This window comes from Aethalodelphis obliquidens, unplaced genomic scaffold, assembly GCF_003676395.1.
Source record: "Aethalodelphis obliquidens isolate GAN/ISIS:26980383/991018 unplaced genomic scaffold, ASM367639v1 scaffold84, whole genome shotgun sequence".
In the NCBI taxonomy this organism is placed as follows: domain Eukaryota; kingdom Metazoa; phylum Chordata; class Mammalia; order Artiodactyla; family Delphinidae; genus Aethalodelphis; species Aethalodelphis obliquidens.
The window spans coordinates 5,308,073-5,328,114 of NW_020838028.1; the positions used below are offsets into that span (position 1 = coordinate 5,308,073).

Sequence of the window (20,042 nt, forward strand, 5' to 3'; positions counted from 1 at the left end):
GGCATAGTGTCTGGGGATTGGGGTGGGTGCAGGTACCTGGCCTGGAGAAGGTAAGTATATAACTACAGACTTTAGCTGGAGTGCAAGCCTAAATCTGGATGAAAGATCAGAGTGTGTACAGTTCCTGCAGGGCCCACAGGCAGAAGTTACTGAAGTTAGGCAAGCGCATTCAACGTGTCCGTCGGAGGTACAGTGAAGTCGCTGTGCCCTTTTTGAAAGCCTGGGTGCTCAATCCTGCCCTTGTGCATCTATTGGTTTTACGGAGAAAACTCTCTGAGTTAGCATCTGGACACGACTTCACTCTGTAAGATCCCCCGAGGGGCATCATACATTTACAGGTGTGTGTGTCTTTTTCCTATACTCGCATCATAAGCCCTCGTGAAGACCATGTCTTACTCCTTTTGAATCCTTTCACCTCCCTATCATAATTTCTTTCTTTTTTTTTTTTTTTTTTTTGCGGTACGCGGGCCTCTCACTGTTGTGGCCTCTCCCGTTGCGGAGCACAGGCTCCAGACGCGCAGGCTCAGCGGCCATGGCTCACGGGCCCAGCCGCTCCGCGGCATGTGGGATCTTCTCAGACCGGGGCACGAACCCGTGTCCCCTGCATCGGCAGGCGGACTCTCAACCACTGCGCAACCAGGGAAGCCCCCCATCATAATTTCTGACCTACTCTTTAACAAATACCTGTGGTATTCAGTTGGCAATAGCTTGAATCTTATAGAACTGCCAATATGTGACCCTTCTTTACCCTCAAAATGGCAATTTCATGTGGTTCAATTGAAAACATTTTTAGTGTTTTCCAGGTTACTTTACTGAAAAAAACCCAAAACTCTGTCATTTTAGTTAACTTATAAGGCAGATTAAAATAACACTCAACTTTTTTCCCTTTCCTCAAATATTACCTGTTATGAGAATGTTCTAAAATCAAAATATTTTTCAAATCAAGAGAAATAATGGTTACTATAATTTGTCTTTTAAATGTAGTAATGAACTACATATGCATTCCATTCGATTATTGGCTGCTCAGTGATATCAGGCTTACTTAGATACATTGCAAAAACTATTCTGTTAAAAGTACCGCAAAATCAATATTTTGGTTGTTGTTAGTAGAGAAGCAGCTTCAGTGTGGCTCAGAGCAAATTCTCTGTTGTTCAGCTTCGTGGGTTCAAATCCTACTCCTCTAGTTAGCGGTATGATGACTGTGGGCAAGTTATTTAAGTATTCTATGCTTCAGCTTCCTCACTGTTAAAATGGAAATAATATTACTACCAATCTCATACATCTATCAGGAAGACCAAGTGAGTTGATATGCTTCAAACTCTTAGAATGACACTTGGTACTTAGTAAAAACTCAATAATCTTAGCTAATGCTATCTTAACATAAATCATGGTAAAAAGGAGACCTAGAGCTTATCATACCAAGTGAAGCAAACCAGACAAAGACAAACATCATATGATGTCACTTATATGTGGAATCTAAAAAAATGACACAAATGAACTCATTTACAAAACAGAAATAGACTCACAGACATAGAAAAGAAACTTATGGTTACCAAAGGGGAAGTGGAGGAGGGGTAAATTAGGAGTTTGGGATTAAAATATACACACTAATATATATAAAATAGATAACCAGCAAGGACCTACTGTATTGCACAGGGAGCTATACTCAATATCTTGTAATAACCTGTAATGAAAGAGAATGTCAAAAGAGAATATATGTGTATATATATATATATATATATATATATATATATATATGTATAACTGAATCACTTTGCTGTACACTTGAAGCTAACACAACATTGTAATTCAACTATATTTCAATAAAATTTTTTTTTAAAATGGAGGCAATGAGCCTAGAATACTTTTCAAAGTATTTCGAAGAAAATGAATTACTTTTTAATATTCCTGAGGAGGTAAGATGTGCCCTAGCAAAGATATCTATCCAGGAAAGTGTATCTAACATCTTTTGTCACAGGTGATCAACAAATAGTGCTGTGTGATATGAGATATCTTAAAGAAAATTGGATGTTTTTAATAAGTTTAACAGAATAATAGTTGTTAAATGTATGTACATTTTATTACTTGAACTGACATATTGATGATATCATTTGTCACTTATCAATTATATTAACATTTGTTAGAAATACAATTAATTATGCTCAAAGGGAATCTTAAGTATTAAAATATATTCTTAAAAAAGCAAATTGACCTCTATAAAGAAATTTTTATAAAAGCAGAACATTCTCTAATAAATGAAGTATACTCTTGGCATATCTTATCAATGACATGTTTATAATCATCACTCTATAACAATCATAATAACGAAGATTATGACTATGATACAGAACATCATAAGAGCTAAAACAATTTCAACCTGCATTCATTAATACATACAACTGTCTCTGAGTTTCTATATAAAAGTCATCATAATCATCATGATCAACATCATTTAAAGCCTATTTAAATTCATCAAATATTTATTAAATACCTATTATCTAAAGGGGAATGATTCAAAGGACAAACCAAAAGATAAATCCTCCTCTTTGCCAAAGTAAAGAATAAATCCTTTTTTTTTTAAAGCTAAATTAAGCTACCCTACAGATATAGCATCAGAAATAATATACTGTAGAAACTGAGTTTCACATTTCTCCTTGACATCACTTGTTAGATGTGACAGTAAATAGCTGAACCAAATAAACCAATGAAACATATTTAAATAACTTCAGCAAAAGTGAGAAGAAAAAGAACATGGCATGGGTTTAAAAAATTACTCTTATTCTTTGGCAATTTTTTATATTTTAACAACATTTGAGTTGTTTAATACAGGCTGCCATGGGATACACTTTGTCACTAAGACAATTTTTTGTCACTGTAGTTCTGCATGTGCAACTTTTTGGGGAGGAGAGGGAGCATTTCAAACCACCACTGTCACTGAAAACAATATTCACAGCACATGATTAACTCGATCGGGAGTGTCGTTAGGAAGGTAATTTGCACATTGGTGGAGCTAGATGATTTTATCTGTGTATATGCATATTCTTATCTATTTGTGCATCTTCCCTCATCTTCCCAGCTGCTAGCTGAGGTGGCTGCTTATCTACCATAAAGTCATGCTGTCCCAGCGGGGGGTGTGGTTGCAGCTGCTGCTGAGCCAGAGTCTGTATTTCCTGACTCTCCCCTGGTGTCCAGGTGTGGCCATATGGCTTGCTCTTGCCAAAAGGGTAAGAGCAGAAGAGATCTATATCATTTCTCATCAGGACTTTTTTTAAGAAGTGGTTGGGGTTTTCTACTCTCTGCCTTTTCCCTTTCTGCTGGCCGGAAGTAGAGGATTCTGAAGCCACAGGGGATGACAGAGACACAGAATGGAAGGAGCCTGAGCCCCTGAATCCCATGGACGAAGGTCCCGCCAATACAAGAGAGTGACCAGTCCCAAGTTAATTTTCTTTCTCTCCTGCAGAGTCTCTTTATAAGGAGAGTTTTGACCTTTCTTATCACCACTATCACAAATGTATTAAGAGTGAGGATGATTTATTTATGTCCCTTGGTGAAATGTTGTAGGTAGAGATTTCAATTGTGGCCAAAAATCTAAAAGGAATTTGGAAATTTTCTGGCAAATTCATCTAAACAAAGCTCACTAGAGACCCAGAAATAAATCTATAAAGGCCTTCAAGTAGTCAAATGTCAAAACCTCCTAGTACCAAGTGATGCAATAATGCAAAAGGGAATCTATAAGATCTAATTCTGAGTCTACTCTTATTTTAGAAAATAGCTTGGCAAGCTTTTTATCTGATTTTTCAGTCTGTGGCACACAAGAATTGGCAGATACCCTAAGAGCAGCAAAAAATGGATCTGGTTTGATTAATGTGTAGGAAAAAGAAAAAAAATTCAATTTAGGCAGCAATTTTTCAAAAACAATTGCAGAGTCTACTTAGTAAAGGGAACACAATGATACAAATCACTTAATTCTGTTTATTTTTCACTTACAGCCAAGTTGGAATTTAGAAAATAATTATGCACATATAGAGTAAGATGCACATCAATTAAGCCAACTATCAACAAAGTAAGTTGATATTCTTTGATTTTATACATTTGGTTAATAGATTTTTCACTAATTATAGTATTCCTTTTGTAATTTCTCAACTATTCTAGGCATACTTTTCTTCTGTCGACTGAAAAAAATGCATGACCTAAAAGTTAGTTGAGAGTTATATTTTATTTAGTGGACAAAACTGAGGACTTAAGCCTGGTACACAGCATCTCAGATAACTGAGAGACTGCTCCAAAGAGCAAGGGTTGGGGGGAACCAGTATATACAGGAATTTCTGCCACAAAAGACCAGGTAGTCAGAACATCAAAAGATTATTGTCAGTTAAAGAAAACCATCTCAGGTTGAGGAATTTAACGCTTTTCTATATATGGGAAGATGCAAAGTCTGGGCTCACTGAAATCATTTCTTTGATCTGCACTTCAGCCCTCTGGGGCCAGTATCCTGTGCTTCTTACCCTGAGTCTCCTCAGGGTGCACTGCCGGGGGTGACTGCAGTGGCTGACTGCTAGATGGGGGCAAATCCTGCCTCCATCCTGAGTTCCCTCAGACTTCACCATCGGGTTGGCTGTAATGCGATGGCTTGATGGCTGCAGCATCCTTTGTTTACTGATTTGCCAGGTGGCATTTTTAGTTCACATTTCAAAGACATTAATCTTTAGCTGGCTATTCAGGCAAAACGATGTTAGTTAAATACTTAGAAGAAAAGTCAGTTTTCTAAACACTGCCCCTAATTCTAAAGAGAAGTACTTCTTCACCTAGTATTCCTTTGTTGTAATATTCAGGGAAACTAGTACCACAAAGTAACTGAGAAAAAGATGGCTATGACTAGGGGAAAGGTTGAATGATTTAAGTAACAAAACTTGAAGGCAAAAACCAAAAGGGAGCAAAAAGAGGTTTACTAGATGGTTTGTGATAGAATTGATTCTGATTGCTTCTAATTAGTCACTGTAGATGAGGGAAAAAGAGATTATGGAATACATTTAGTTTGTCTGCTATACATTCAGTTTGTATGCTATACATTTATGCAAAGGTTACATTCTGGTAAGTATATGTTACATTTATGTATGTGGGGGGGAAGACCCAGAAAGTTTAAAATTTAATCATAGTTCTTACAACTCAAAAGGAAGCAGCAGAAAAAGAATTTATTTGGGAAAGTGTGTCTATTATTTAAGAATATATATCTGCAGTGGAAAAATGGCAGTGAGCAAAGAAGATATATTTTTAGCAGAGGAAATTGATATTTTAGTTTTTCTGGTAGTTTCCCTTTTAGTTAAAGTTCAGTCAAGAATGTCTGTCCTTGATGTTGAATTAGTTCATATGCAACTGTTTTGGGGCTTAGTGCACACAGGGCAGCAATACTCTGGAGTATTTTAAAAAGAAAAGTTCCCTCATTTCCTATGGGTGAGAAAGTTTCCTTCTAATGTCCACATGTCTCCATGAATGATTTTTCTGAATAGTTTATATGATTCAATCACTCTGTCCAAGGGATAGATGATTAAGTTAGGAAGTCTTTCTAAATATTCACTGACTCATTTTTGGTTTTCACATTTCTGGAGATGAGCTGCAATTTCTCTGAAATTGTCCCTTTCTTCTCTGTGCTCTCATGGTGCACATGAAGTATCAAAGTATGGTCCATTGCAAATATATATACATATATACTGTTTCCTCCTCTATTAAAGGAGAAATTTGTATTTTTCCATTGATGAAATGTAATGCTTGGCACTTAGATGTTCACTATATGTTTGTTGAGTGAATGTTAGAATATCAAAGGTTACAGAAGGTATATGCTACTTAAGCAATTTAAAGGAGCAAAGAAACTTTCAGTGAGAATAGCAACTAATTTACCAACAAAAAAGGGGAACATATGATGAATTAGGAGTGATTTGTGGAATAAGTGATTTCTCACTTTATATTAGCTTTTACTTGGCCAGCAAGTGCTGAGTCCCTGGGGCATTCTGCATTATGAATTGGGAGTCACCAGTCATCACCATGCAGCAGATCCAGACAAGGGATGAAGATATGGCTGGTAACTGCTCTGGGTCACAATCTTCTATTTTCTAGTTTGTGGTAACCCAAGAGTGGATAAATTCAATAATCTCTGCTGTGTTCTGGGCAAATGGCTACATCACCTGAAAGTGACAAATATATCCAATTGCTTCCTCTGAAATAGTTTACAACCCAGAAATTCCCTTACGTTCAACCTCATACACTCAAAACCTCCATCTGTTTTGTCCTATTGAATAGGATAGGGAAAGAAAATGAGTTAAAATAGCATTTTTGTAGCACTGAGGCAGACAGTTCAACTGTGATTCATCCTTTAACACTGTTATATAAAGGCCATATGAGATATTAATTTCAACTATAATGGTTTTTGAAAGTATATTATTATTAAAAATATTTTCCCTTAAACCAAAACACCTCATTCGTTTTTGAGCTCAATAACATCTAAAAAATTCTTTGCTGGGTCAACATTTTTGGCACAGTTATGATGTAAAGAATGAAAACTTCCCACCCACCAAACACTCACTCTGTCTACTACTGCCCTTATATGTCAGCGAAGGACACAAATAATATTTGTGGCTAGGTATGCCACTCTCCCATCAGGAACAAAGCTATTTTGTGCTGTAATGCAAATGACTGCATTCGTCAAAGGAGCTTTGTTAGTTATTCATTGTGTTCCTTATCATTCCTTTCCCAAACCCCAGCGATTCTGTGGCAAGCACAGAGGTGCACCAAGAACAGCATCAGCCCCTGTCAAAGGTATTCTTATCAGGCGAGGCAGGGTGCTTGGGGAATGACCTGCCAAGTCACTGCAGCCTCCTGTCTTCTGACTCCTTTGTGCATAGTGGGATTCTTTGTCCTTATTCTATGATCTGCTTTTCTCAGCATGGTTCATGGTGCAATCCCCACAAACACATCTGGAAAAGCACACTGGAAATTGAAAGGATTTGTGAAAACACCAGGCTCTTTTTTTATCTTTTACTTCTTTTTGGATGAAATGGATTACTTTGTCCAGCCTTCCCACATGGATAAGCTTAGTTGTTTTTTCTCTCTCTCTCTTTTATTTTTTAAGCACAAACATAATTATTTAAAGATTCCCTAAGACTCAGAGAAGCCTAGGAGGAGTGGAGAGAAGGAAAGCCCAAAAGGGATATTGACAAGTGGAGAAAGGGTCATCTAACGTCTCCGACAGAGGCAGGCACAGGGGGCTCTTTCTCATTACATCTAACACAGCTTAACTGAGTTCAACACGGCCGTCTCTATCCTCGGGGGGAAGGTTTTCTTTTTGGACAGGCACTAGAGATTAATCCTTCTGTAATTTCTCCTGCTTTTCTAACTGTCAGGGGATTTGTGTTGGAGATAATGGCGGTATTAATGCCTAACCTAGGTGTAGAAATTGCCTTAATATAACAGGGCTCATGAGGAGCACACCAATAATTGCCCCTGAGTGATAGCCCTTAAAGTAAATGGCAATATAGGAGGGCCCACATCCAGCGGTCTTTAATGAAGTTTGGGGCTTTTCTGATGAGATTCTCTACACAATAGGCAGAGAATCAAGGCTGCCTCATGAGTTTTCACCTCTAGCCTAGATTTAATATGGCCTTATTAAAGATCCTGGCCAGGGCATTCTGGCATGAAACGTAATAAAACAAGACACAAAATGTGCTGTAATTAAAGCAGTTTGGATAGTAGTATCAGATACTTAATAATTAAGGATTTTATCAGACAGTTGTGCTGGACAATGAAACAAACAATCCGCTGATAATGAACTGATAAGGGCATTGAAACCAAGGCTATTTTTAAAAGAACACCAAAAACGGCCGTGCATATGCTTTGTGAAAACACAGTGGCATTACAACTTCAGCTATATTTAAGTGTCACTGGGTGAGATTCTATAAATTAACAGTTGGCAGGAAATTGAGATCGTCTTAATACTTTTCTCATCCTCCTCTACTTCCTCCCCAATGCCGCAATGAGCTAGAGGCAGGGAGAGAGCAGTTAGTGCTACAATTGTCCAGATGTAAAGCCTGACTATGGCAGTGGGCTAAAGAAAGGGGAAGGACGGGGACCATTTAAGGAGGATCAGGTGCTAAAACACAGAAAGAGTCTCTAAATGGTGCTATTTTCGTACTAATCTAACAGTAAGCAAACAAGCATATTTGCGATCTTTTTCAACATAGAAGCTTTCCATTTCTAAGTTTGTTAACGTAATAGTTCTTCATAGCTTTTCTCTGGCCAATTTTTTGGAAGCATGCACATTTACTTAAGTTTCTCGGTTTAGAAAAAAATTTAGGAAAAAAAGAAAAGTAACTTTAGTCATCATGTGTAGTGAGTTATAAGTGGAGTCTCTGTGGTTGTTCATTGATGTGCTTGGGTGTCGTAATTTAACCATATCTGTCTCTGCTACATTGATCCAGTATATGGTCCCTCTTCACCCCACAACACAGAGGCAAACCATGTAGGGAGATTTTTATAGGTCGCTCTCATGCCCTTAAAGAAAAAGAAGTATAATTTGGGGGCATGACAGTTGTCCATTCACACTCACTATCTTAGTAGACAAGAAGTAACAGAGACACCATAACATTCATTCACTCATTTAACAATGAAATTCAACCCAAGTGGTCCTACACAGGCTACAGTTACCACATAATATCTTCATTATCACATGCTGTCTTTCCTTTTTCTAAGAGTGATGAATGAATTCACCAGGTGAGTTAGTTAAAGAGAAAAATATGGAAGTTAGTACTTTGTTGTTCTTATTTACAAGTTATCTACAGCAAAATTCTACAGCAAAATATGTCTTTAATTCAGAAGAGAAAAAGTAACGATATATACCCAAAAAAATCTTAAGGAAAAAGCCCATGACAAATATTTCAGAATGCATCTTAACTGTGTTTATGATTTTCTAAGTATTTTAATCCCAGGTCTGGACTGGCACCTCCCCAGACACTGTTGACTGAGCAAGTGGCTCCACTGAATGGCATCATAAAGGGAACGGTGAATAGGCACAGGTGGCCATTCTGTTCACTTCACTTGTGCTCTTCTGTTTTATAGAATTGACCAACATATGAAAGCCATGTGCTATTTTTTCTGGAAGCTAGTGCAGTGGAAGCCCAGAACTGGGTTGATTCTCTTGGCTTTCAGCTGGGCATCATCCATTGAACAAGTTTTGCTCCTGTGTTCATTCAAGACTGCGCTAGCTTAACTCTGCTAGTTGAATGTGGCTGGTGTTATGGAGTGTGGAGGACGAAGCAGCCACTTCTGGAAGTAACTGAATTCTATTCCCATAATGTCCCTGGAGATGCCAATGCAACCTTCACCATAGATTCACTGTGGAAGCCATGAAAGCCCGGGTTGTCTCCATGCCCCAGGGCCGTGGTGCCTTCTTCCAGGTTAGCTGAGCTCCCAGAATCCCCCTTATGTTTGGCAAGATTGGAGCCTTGTGTTAGATGGAAATGGCTAATCTATATCTTACTGACACAAGATCTTTAAGTACTGGAGGGAAAGTATACGGTCCTCCATCTTATCAGAGGCTGTGTCTAAGTCCAGGTGCTTTCTGATGGTCAATTCTATAGGAATAGGAAAAAAACATTTACTTTAATGCCAAATGGGTGCGAGTAACCTACAATTTCTGTTTAAATTTAAATATATGACAGTGTACCCTACACTGATTTATCAAGGGAGTCATATGTTGGATATAAATGTGGTCTTGACCATATAATATTCTATATAATTCTATGGTTCTATACACCTGTTGTGTGTACTGTGCCCTCCAAGGTACTGTGGGTTCTCATTTGTTTACTTAAAGATTATATCCACAATGAATAAGGCGTTGTACTAGGTATTGTGGAAGGAGCGAAGAATCCATGACAGGGCCCCTCTTTCAAAGAAATATAAGGATGTGTCCCCCAAATCTGAAAACTCTAATACAGGTCAGAGTGTGATGAACTTCATTATTAACTAGGAAAGTATAGTTGAGGAGCTCAAGAAAGACTTCAGAGCTGGGGAGGCATTCCTGAGGTGGAAAAATGTGTCCAGCAGAGAACAAGGAATGGCCAAGTGCAAAATAAAGTCAGAAGTCAGCCACCTGCCTAGTTTGCCACTGTATATTAGGAAGAATTGGAAAATATGGCTTAAGAGAAAAGTGGTTTTGATCATAGCACTGATATCTTAAAACACTTGTTAATCATACCTGGTTTTGTAATTTTATAGGCAAGTGAGAGCTACTAAAGTTTTCTTGAGCAAGGGAATGATAAGTAAGATATTTTTTAAGAGTATGTATTTGGCAATGGGGTGACAATGACTCACCGGCTGCACTTAACTAATGTTAGAAGTGAACTCAGGGTACATGACCCCAACTTGGCTGCAAGGAAACTGGGAGGTGCCCAGCCCAGGACCTGGAAGTGGACAGACCCCCAAGTACTTTCACACTCAGCCAATTGCTCTTGCTAATATCACAGCTGAATTACTGTAATTCCTGTGTTTTCTTATTTTGTAAGACTGTTTCCTAAAAAAAAATGACAGAATTACTGACACATAATTGTGTTCATCATTTTGTGTGTGTGATTTATTCTCTCTATTGCAAAGAAACCCCTCAAAAATTCGCTTATTTTTTACTTGATTTGGCAAAGTTTGACAATCAATAGCTGTGTCTTTTTCTCACAGGTTGGCTAGGAATTCAGGCAGAGGTATGCATATCCTTAAATATAGTCCAGAAATCTTCTGAAGGAATAACTTAAGTGATGACCAATTTTTTTTTTTTTTTTTTTTGCGGTACGCGGGCCTCTCACTGCTGTGGCCTCTCCCGTTGCGGAGCACAGGCTCCAGATGCGCAGGCTCAGCGGCCGTGGCTCACGGGCCCAGACGCTCTGCGGCATGTGGCATCTCCCTGGACCGGGGCACGAACCCGTGTTCCCTGCATCGGCAGGCGGACTCTCAACCACTGCGCCACCAGGGAAGCCCCATGACCACTTTTTTTTTTTTTAAACCTGGATAGCTTCATTTGTTTTACTCAGGTAGAGAGATTAGCAGCATCTTGTGACTAATGATCAATGACTTCTAAACCATGTCAATACCTTTTTAGAGTTAAGCATAATGAAAACTTAATGAAGTCTTCCTGGTACATTAACTTTCTATGAGAAACATACATAAGAAATGCATGCTCAGCAGTTAATAGACTCATGTGAGTTTTATAGGTATTCCTGACTTAACAATTTAGTTCCACAAACACTGACTGAATATCTATTTTGTTAAAAGTCCTGTATTAAGCAACTCGGTGGGATACAAAAATGATATATGAAGTGGAGAGTTCCCTCAAGGACCTTTCAGTATAGAAGTTAATTTATTTGTTTTTAATCCTAAACAGATTGGAAAATCAAGTTTAGAAGGCTGCCTACTGGTTGACAGAAAAGACAGACATTGGATAGTCATATAGAACTGAATATAATCAGTGCCATTATCCAGATCTAACCCTTGGGAGCACAGTGTGAGGTTAACATTGAACATGAACATGAATGACATTTTAATGAACACCTACTGTGTGCAAAGCAGTCTTCTGTGGGATTTGCGGTGGGGTGCAGGAATGAAGCAAATATGAAAAAGATAGGTGGTGCTCTGGAGAACAAAGACAGGCATGCACTCAATTAAAATACAAAGCACCTGGTGAAAGTTCCATAAGAAAGGCCCAGACAATATTATGGATTTTGGGAGGAGGATCCATTGATTCTATTTAGAACTCTGAGAAGACATCAAGAAGCAGGTGGCATTTAAATTGGGTCTTGAACGTGAGATAGGATTTTTAAAGGTAAGGAAGTAAGGGAAGGACCGTTTCAGTCTCGTCCCCCAATTCCTTTATACGGGTAAATTCTGGCTAATATAGATCTACGTTAAATGTTCCTAGAGGTAGATATCAGTTGGGAGTAAGACTTGGAGGTGCGGTTTGTCGGAAGCCTCCTCTCTTATCTCTTTAGGGAAGTTGTGCCCATGGAGCTCAGTGGTCGCTTTTGCTGTTGTCTTTGTGCTCGGCATTTGTTTGGTTGACGTGGGCTGTCTCCCTGCGGCCCTAGTCAAATGACTGGCATCTCTTCAAAGCCGAGGCCCAGGAAAGTTCCCACTTTATTACACAAGAAACTCTGCAGAACATCCTCCAGGGTAAAGAGACACTATACAGCTGTCCTGAGGAGACCCCCTGTAGGTGAAGGAATCCAACCTAACAATTTGAAACTACAATGAACCCTAAAGATCCACTTTGCTGTTCCTCAGTCCATCAACAAGAAGGTGGTATCTGCTCATGACAGACAGACACATCTCCACGACCCCATTCATCTAGGGTTATGTGTGCATTTTACAGCAAGACGGAACTCTACTCTTTTCTTTCCCACTCAAGAAAGCATAGCAGAATGAAAGGGAGTAACAATGCAGTTATAGGATAACACTGCTCTCCCGCCCTCCCTCCCTCTTTCTCCACACACAAACACACACACACACATACACACGCACACAAATATGGTTTGTGAACATTAAGTACTTTTATACAATTATTAGTAACATGTTACTTGGAAAACACTGCACGATTTCTAAGATATATTTGGATATTTCAAAAACGTATTCAAATAGGCTCTAAGAAGATTCATACAGACAGCTTGCTTTAATTTTTTTCTCAAAATAAAATCCAAGTGAATTCATCTGTGAACAATTCACTTTCTCCAGACTTGCCTTGTTCAAATTGAACACGAAAAAAATTTCATTTAGGAAATGCCTCTCCATTAAGCTTCATTTCCAGTGTGTTAAAATTTATGCATTAGAAAGTTTGAAACCAGTTAAATATGTTTATTTTCATTCATTGAAAAATTAAAATCTTGAAATACTGCATAGTTAATGTGTAACGTTATAAAAAGTAGCAAGTGTATATACTTTAACCTATTCCTAATACCTATCTAAATATTTGAAAAGGAGGATATTTATTCAATTCAGGAATTAACTCTTTGTCAAAGCTGCAACTAATATATAAATAAAAAGGTAGCAGTAAAAACATGTGCTAGGCAGGCTATGTTTATGATATCCTGACAGAAAGTGTATAAATAGGGAAAATTTACCACTCATTCACGAGAGCCTAATGAAGCGGAACTAAGATCTCACACACACGATCAGTCAGGTTGGGAACGTTGGCAATTTCTCAATTTCATGCAGAATAGCATTGTTCAAGTCACATCTCTTGGAACAAAGGTCATTTTTTCACCCTCAGTCAAAACAGTACAACTGTAATTGTTCCAGAAGTTTTCATTTTTCTTAAGCTAATGTTAATTTAATGGGTATTCTTTTTCTACATCCCTGACTGTAGGTAACGCAGGGCTGTGCTGTCTCCAGAATCAATCTTTTCCATGCATTGTGGCTCGTGAAGTGCATTTAATTGATGTTTATTGCAAGGGAAGATGATTTATAGTGCCTAATAAGCATTCACGATTTAGAGCCTTGTTGTTCATAACAGCTTCCTGAAATAACAGAATCTTTGGGTGCATAAATCTGTTCATAAAGGCTATTAAACACATTGCATCTCTTTAGCCAGGGAATCTGATTCAGCTACAGACAGGATGAGGGATCCAGCACCAGCTATTTGCTTCTTTACTTAAGTCTGGTAATGGCTAATTGAAAGGTTGCAGTGTGTAAGAAGGCTTAAACATTGCCCAGATTTTAGACAAAGGCATGCTTCCAATTTCTGAATGTTCATTTCTATTTCCACAAGCTGCATTACTGTGTTGGCCAAAAGAGGCATATGGAGTTTCAACGACTGTCTAAGCTGCACATTTTTAACTTGCCCATGAAAAGACATTTTAAAATTTGTTACATCAGCCTGGATCACATGCCAGGTGTCAAGACTTCCCTCTAGTAATTTCTCAAGTTGTTTTGAAATGTTAACGTGAAAGATCAGGACAACAAAGCTCTAGGATACACTAAAGAAAAAAAAAGTAATACATACAAACAAATCACCTCGTTTAAACCTGGACTGTGCTGACATGATTTTGGGCAGTCGGATGTTCATGTTCAAACATGTTCAAATCAGTGAGCGAAGCTGCCAATATTTGTCTGAATTTTTGACACACACTATCTTATAGACTCTTTGAATGCAGGTTCCGTGCCCGTCCTCACTTATTCCTAAAGACCTGTATTTCCTCTTGGTGCCACTGTCCTCTTCCCAGTTCCTCCATTGTGAAACATCAGAAACTTCTCTGCCGCCTTTTTCTCCCTAACCTCCTCCACTGGAGTCAGTCACCGAATCATGATGCTCTGGCCTGGCTCCCTCTCGCAGACCCCCTTTCCAAGCCTGCCCCTGTCCCTCCTCTCGGTTCTCTTGATTTTTCTGTAATCTCTCGTCTCTCTTGTTTGCTTTCCTCACCATTCCCACTTGTAGGAGCCTCAGGGGGCTCCCTGGGGCTCACAGCGCTCAGTCCATCCATCTGAACTTCCCAGACTCAGCCAGGCAACTCCGTTTTATATATTGAAGCTCCTTATTTCATTTGGAAAGCAAACAAACGAAAAGATTCGATTCCTAAAAACTGGTACGAAAATTACACCTGTCTTGCTAATAGTAACTTCCACTAATTTTAGCCAAGCATAGGTCTGATTTTGCCACTGCTTTCTCAAGAAACAACATCTTTTGAAGGTTTCTAACTACATCTAAAAGAGAACTCACCCTCCTCAGCTTGACCCTCAGAATCTCCCACCACCTGCCCCTGTCTTGTTTTTTGGTCACTTCCTCCTCTTGCCTTTCCCAGAGTCCCCTGTGTTCCCCCCACAGCACACCAGCACAGTCTAGATTCCCCGAATTCTGATCCTTAACTTTCACTGTCCTTATGGCCAGAATGCTGACCCCCATCTGTTTGATGTTCCAGAAACAGCTTGAATTACATGTTCTTCATGAGGTTTCTGTGTGTGGCTGCCTTAGTTACAATTCCCCTCCTTTTCCTTGTCATCAGTTGCATTTTGTCTCACTACAATGACTTATCCTGAGGATGTGAAGCCGCTGGAGGGTCCATTTCCTGTCTTATTCACCTGTGGAGGCCCCACTGTGCTAGCAGCCTTGCACCAAGAATGCACTTAAAATCTATATTGCATTTAATTGGATAGTCACTATTAACCACTGGGTTAATTTACTAGTCATAACACCAAAAAGTCACTAATGCACTTATTTATAAGAGATAGATTTTAAAAGCATAAATTAAATTATTTTAATTTAATTTAAAACAAATGCCATGTTTCTGACATTGGTACAACAAATATAAGCACTGATGGAAAAAGTCTTGGTTCCCTAGAAACTGTAGTTATAATCACATGACTCAAATGGCTACAATAATCCAGCCATTTTATTCTACTACAGCTAAAAAGAGGGGGGTGGGAAGAGATTATTCATTGCTTCATGACTTGAACGTTTCTTTCTTATAAAGCTTGAGGAAGTTTAAATGTTTATTTTAGTTTTCCATGGAGAAAACTTGAAAAAAATAATCTTTAAAATCCAAGCACCTTTTCCTGTATGGACAAGTTAGTTTGTGTGTTTCATTGTACTTCTATTCCACTTCAAAAAGCATCAGTAGCAAAACACATTTGAGAAAAATGCAGCCGGAATTTTACAGATGAGCTAATTTTCTGAAAAATAATACTTTCAATTGTACAACTTGAGCCTAAGTTACATTGTAATAAAGGATGCAGCATAATTCAATTACGTAGTGTTTATATCATATTCAAATTAATCAATTTCCATTCCTCTTGGAGGGTCTACCTTTTGCCTAGCAGGGGCCTAGGTGCCACGGGAACAATAAAGTACTAAAAGGTAGAGGAAAACAACATTTTCACATGTGAATAATTAGACGTGGCTCCATAAAGATTATGCGACAATATATAGTATAATCAGATGCCAAAGGGCTTAGCAGATAAAGGCTCATCTATATTCAAGGGAAACAGTTCCTCCTCCAGGCCTATCTCTCTCTGGAATGGGTACCACTCTTGCCACACAATGGCTGAATGTTTGTCTCTGCCTTCCCCTTTGACCTCACGTTCAATTAGTGTCAAGAAGAAATAATTCTTAACTCATTCTTTAAAATGTCTCTCACTCTCCCCTGTTTATCTCAGTTCCCACTGTCTCACTGTATGAAGTTTTTATCTCACTTCCTAATTGTTTTCTCAAATTTACCTGCACCCTTCCTGCTCAATGATCACTGGATCACCTGCTCATTGCCTAGATAAGCCAGTTCAAATACCAGTCATGATATTCAAAAGGCCCTTAGCAATGGCCTTCATTCATTCAATCAATCAACACATATTTTTTTAACAGTTATTATATGCGAGGCACTATTCTAGGCACTGGAGATATTCTTTTTATTGAAACATTTATTTTATTAATATGGAAAGAATCCAGAAATTGGATCTCTTACCAGCTGTGTAATCTTGAATTATTCTCTTACTTTCCTAACCTCAGCTGGTTTCCTTCGTTACAAAATGGGGAAACAATCCTGCCTGTCCTACTTAGATCTCAGAATTACTAGGGAAATTTAAACATAAGGTAGGGCATTGAAAATGCTTTGCAATGTCTAAAATAATAATTCCCCACTAATCCCATTAATTTATGAATTTCGGAGTTATTCTGAAAAGAAATACAGTCAACTAACATAGGGAAGAGAGAAACTGGTTCCAGTTGAGGTGATTGTGGAAGGCTTTCAGGATTCAGTGTTCTCCAAGCCAGGTGTAACTGGTATAACACGACTGTGTCCTGCAGATAGTGGAAAGCTGTCAGGAAAGACTTTTGAGCAAAGGAGCCTGAAGAACAATGTACTGGCAGTGGGTGGAAGATGACGTGAAGAGCAGAGACCAGGATCGATATACGTTAGGAGTGGAGAAAAGTGTGGATTCAATAAATCGAGAAGATTGGCAGTAAAGGAAAGGAGAAGTGGAGGTGAAAAATATTATGGAGGAAGAATCACAGAACTTGACAATTTGAATATGCTGGTTGGGAGAAGAGAATGTGGGACACAGGTGAGTAGACAATGACTCACAACTTAGGATTTGAAGTGAATGAATGGCTTGTGATACCCTTACCAGGTTAAAAGAGTACATTTATATTCAAAGGAGATTGGTTTACTACTGAATGATGAGTCTGAATTGCACATACCTTGTAGTAAATATTGAATATATGTAAAATAATACTCACATAATAATACTCACATAATAATACATAATGTGAATAATACATAATATATGTAAAATAATACTCACATAACTCACATAATAATACTCACATAATAATACTCACATAGAAAATATTAGAGCCAAAATGAACTAATGAGGTCTTGGAAGAAAGAGCACTTCACAAGTATTTATCAGATCTGTATATGATTGATGGGCGGAATCCTACAACTGGGGAAGAGTGTGAAAGGAGGTTCAGTACAAACTGCTTCTCTAATTATACTGCTATTTATTTTGTCATTTTATTATTTTATTTTTGTTGTTACAGTTGAAAGGGAACTGTTTTTCTCAGAATGCCCCAACTGATGATAATTTTTTGAGGCCTAGAAACACAACTCTTTTGTATTTGGATTAAAATGAATTCATTCTTTATTCCCACCACTAATGTTCAATGACCCAGATTTCAGGCTTTCAAGATCTGTAAGTTATAAAATGGCAAGACTGGTGTTTTTGTGTGTGTGTGTGTGTGTGTGTGTGTGTGTGTGTGTGTGTGTGAAATTTTACTACCAAAATGTTTACTAAACACTTTTCTGTGAGGGGATTCTTTCAGTGTTCTAGTTTCTAAGACAACTCTTTGTAGGCTACTCCATAAGATTGCTATTTTTTTTTTTTTTTTTGCGGTAATCGGGCCTCTCACTGTTGGGGCCTCTCCCGTTGTGGAGCACAGGCTCTGGACACGCAGGCTCAGTGGCCATGGCTCATGGGCCCAGCTGCTCCGCGGCATGTGGGATCTTCCCAGACCAGGGCACAAACCCGTGTCCCCTGTATCGGCAGGCGGACTCTCAACCACTTCACCACCAGGGAAGCCCAGATTCCTATTTTTAATGCTTGTTTTCTGAGCTTATATTTTATTTCAGTTTTTAAAGAAGCAGTACATGTTTTAACAAAATACCCACCTCACAAAAGAAATCAACAGAAGATTTTTTAAAATGCTAGGATAGAATAAAAATTGAACTGTAAACTTTAAGGTTATAAAATCTTAAAGTCTATTGCACTGGATATGATTCCTTAATCATATCCATTGCAACAGCCTCACTGCACTATCCAATGCAGTAGTCATTAGCCACATGTGGCTACTGAAATTTAAACTAACTAAAATGAATAAAATCAGAAATTCAGTTCCTCAGTTACATTAGCCACATTTTAACCAATCGATACCCACCTGTGGTTAGTGGGTTAGTGGCTACCATACTACTCAACAACACAGATGTAGAATACTCCCATCAACACAGAAGTTTCTCTTGGATGGTGTTAATTGAGACCATTTTTTTACATAAGTGAAAGGAGCTGACTGTAGTCTGATTAGTTCCATTTGCCCCAAAGTTGGTCTAAGTATTTGTATAGCACATGAGCATTATTGCTAAAAATGTAAACGAGCTAGGCCACATCCAATTTGACAGCTGTTCACAGACATGTTCCTATGGTCAAAGTCTCAGAATAGCTCCTGCCATCCTTGTGACCAAGGTCAATATGGAAGAATGTTTTTTACTTTCCTGACTTTCCTTGGACCATATTATCCATAGTATTCAAATAACCCCTTTGATCCCTGGGCAGTGGGATTCTCTTAAGGTAATTCCAAAATAATTTCTTTGGTCAAATTATTTTAAAAAGTGTGAAGTTCTCCTGTCACTTAAGAAATAAGTCCACACTGTTTCCTTTAACTCAAACACAGGAACACGAGGAGAAATGAGGTGTAGAGGCCAAAGCCTGGTAACTGCAAGTGGGCAGGTTTCCCTTCCCTTAACACATTACATGTTGTAATTAAACAAATGTTTTGCGAGCACTGCAGAAATACCTTGCTATTCCGCAATTTGTTGAGAACAAAGATAACATTCAACAGATCCAAGAAAGACCTAGGATGATTGGGCCTTCCAAAATCACTGTGGTTTTGGCTTCAGTTTACAATAATAGTAAATTTAATTATCAGCTAGCACAGAATATAAAAGGAGCCATTAGGATAGCTTATGAGAGGGGAAAAAATCTGACATTGAAGGCATCTGATCTAATTGATTCTAGTACTGAGAAGTCACCAAAATGACTCCTGACTATAAACAATGTAACAGCTATTAATTCGCCTTATAAAGATCAAACATTTCAGAGGGAGGTTGAATTTTAAAGCATACTGAGTAATGTGGTTTTATAAATAGGGGACTCTGTTTAGTAAACCTAGCTAATTAAAGCACTTAATAAATGGGGGAAAACCCACCAGTCTAAATCTCTTGTTGGTACTAGAGAATTCTCATTCGCTCCTTCAGAGAAGTAATTAGTTGAAGGGCACATTTTTCTTCTCTTTGTTCTTTCCCATCAATTTTAATGGGTACAGAACATCAGTCACACAAAATGTAATAGGACAAGAAGATGGATGAGTATATTTGAAGCCACTAGTCACAGGACAGAAAATATCCTGATGAGGTGACCATGGCAGCCCAGGGTGCAACAATATAGCCTGGGCAATATTTAGTAAGTGAAACTACAGTGCTCCATGATTTGGTATTAGCAGTCAACAAAATCAATCTCCAAACACAATTTATCACATTTCTACAGGTCAGACTTTCAAAGTCACATTCTCAAAATATGCTCCGATGACACTCTTAACTCCAGAAAATGATTTAATCTGACAAAAAAGTGGATAAAGAAAAGAAAGACAATCTAACCTTAAGGAACCTGACGTTGTCTTATAAGTGATTAGAATTCCTTTGGAAGGGGGCTTTTATTATAGCCTAGAAATTATGCCCCTATATTACAGGATGAATTGGTAT

At 38.3% G+C, this 20,042-nt stretch overlaps 1 protein-coding gene across 2 annotated transcripts in view; it reads right to left on the reverse strand.

Annotated features, from left to right (window-relative positions):
* Window positions 1-20,042, reverse strand: part of PDZRN4 (PDZ domain containing ring finger 4) — a 372,250-nt gene that overhangs the window by 111,194 nt on the left and 241,014 nt on the right. The window lies entirely within an intron of this gene.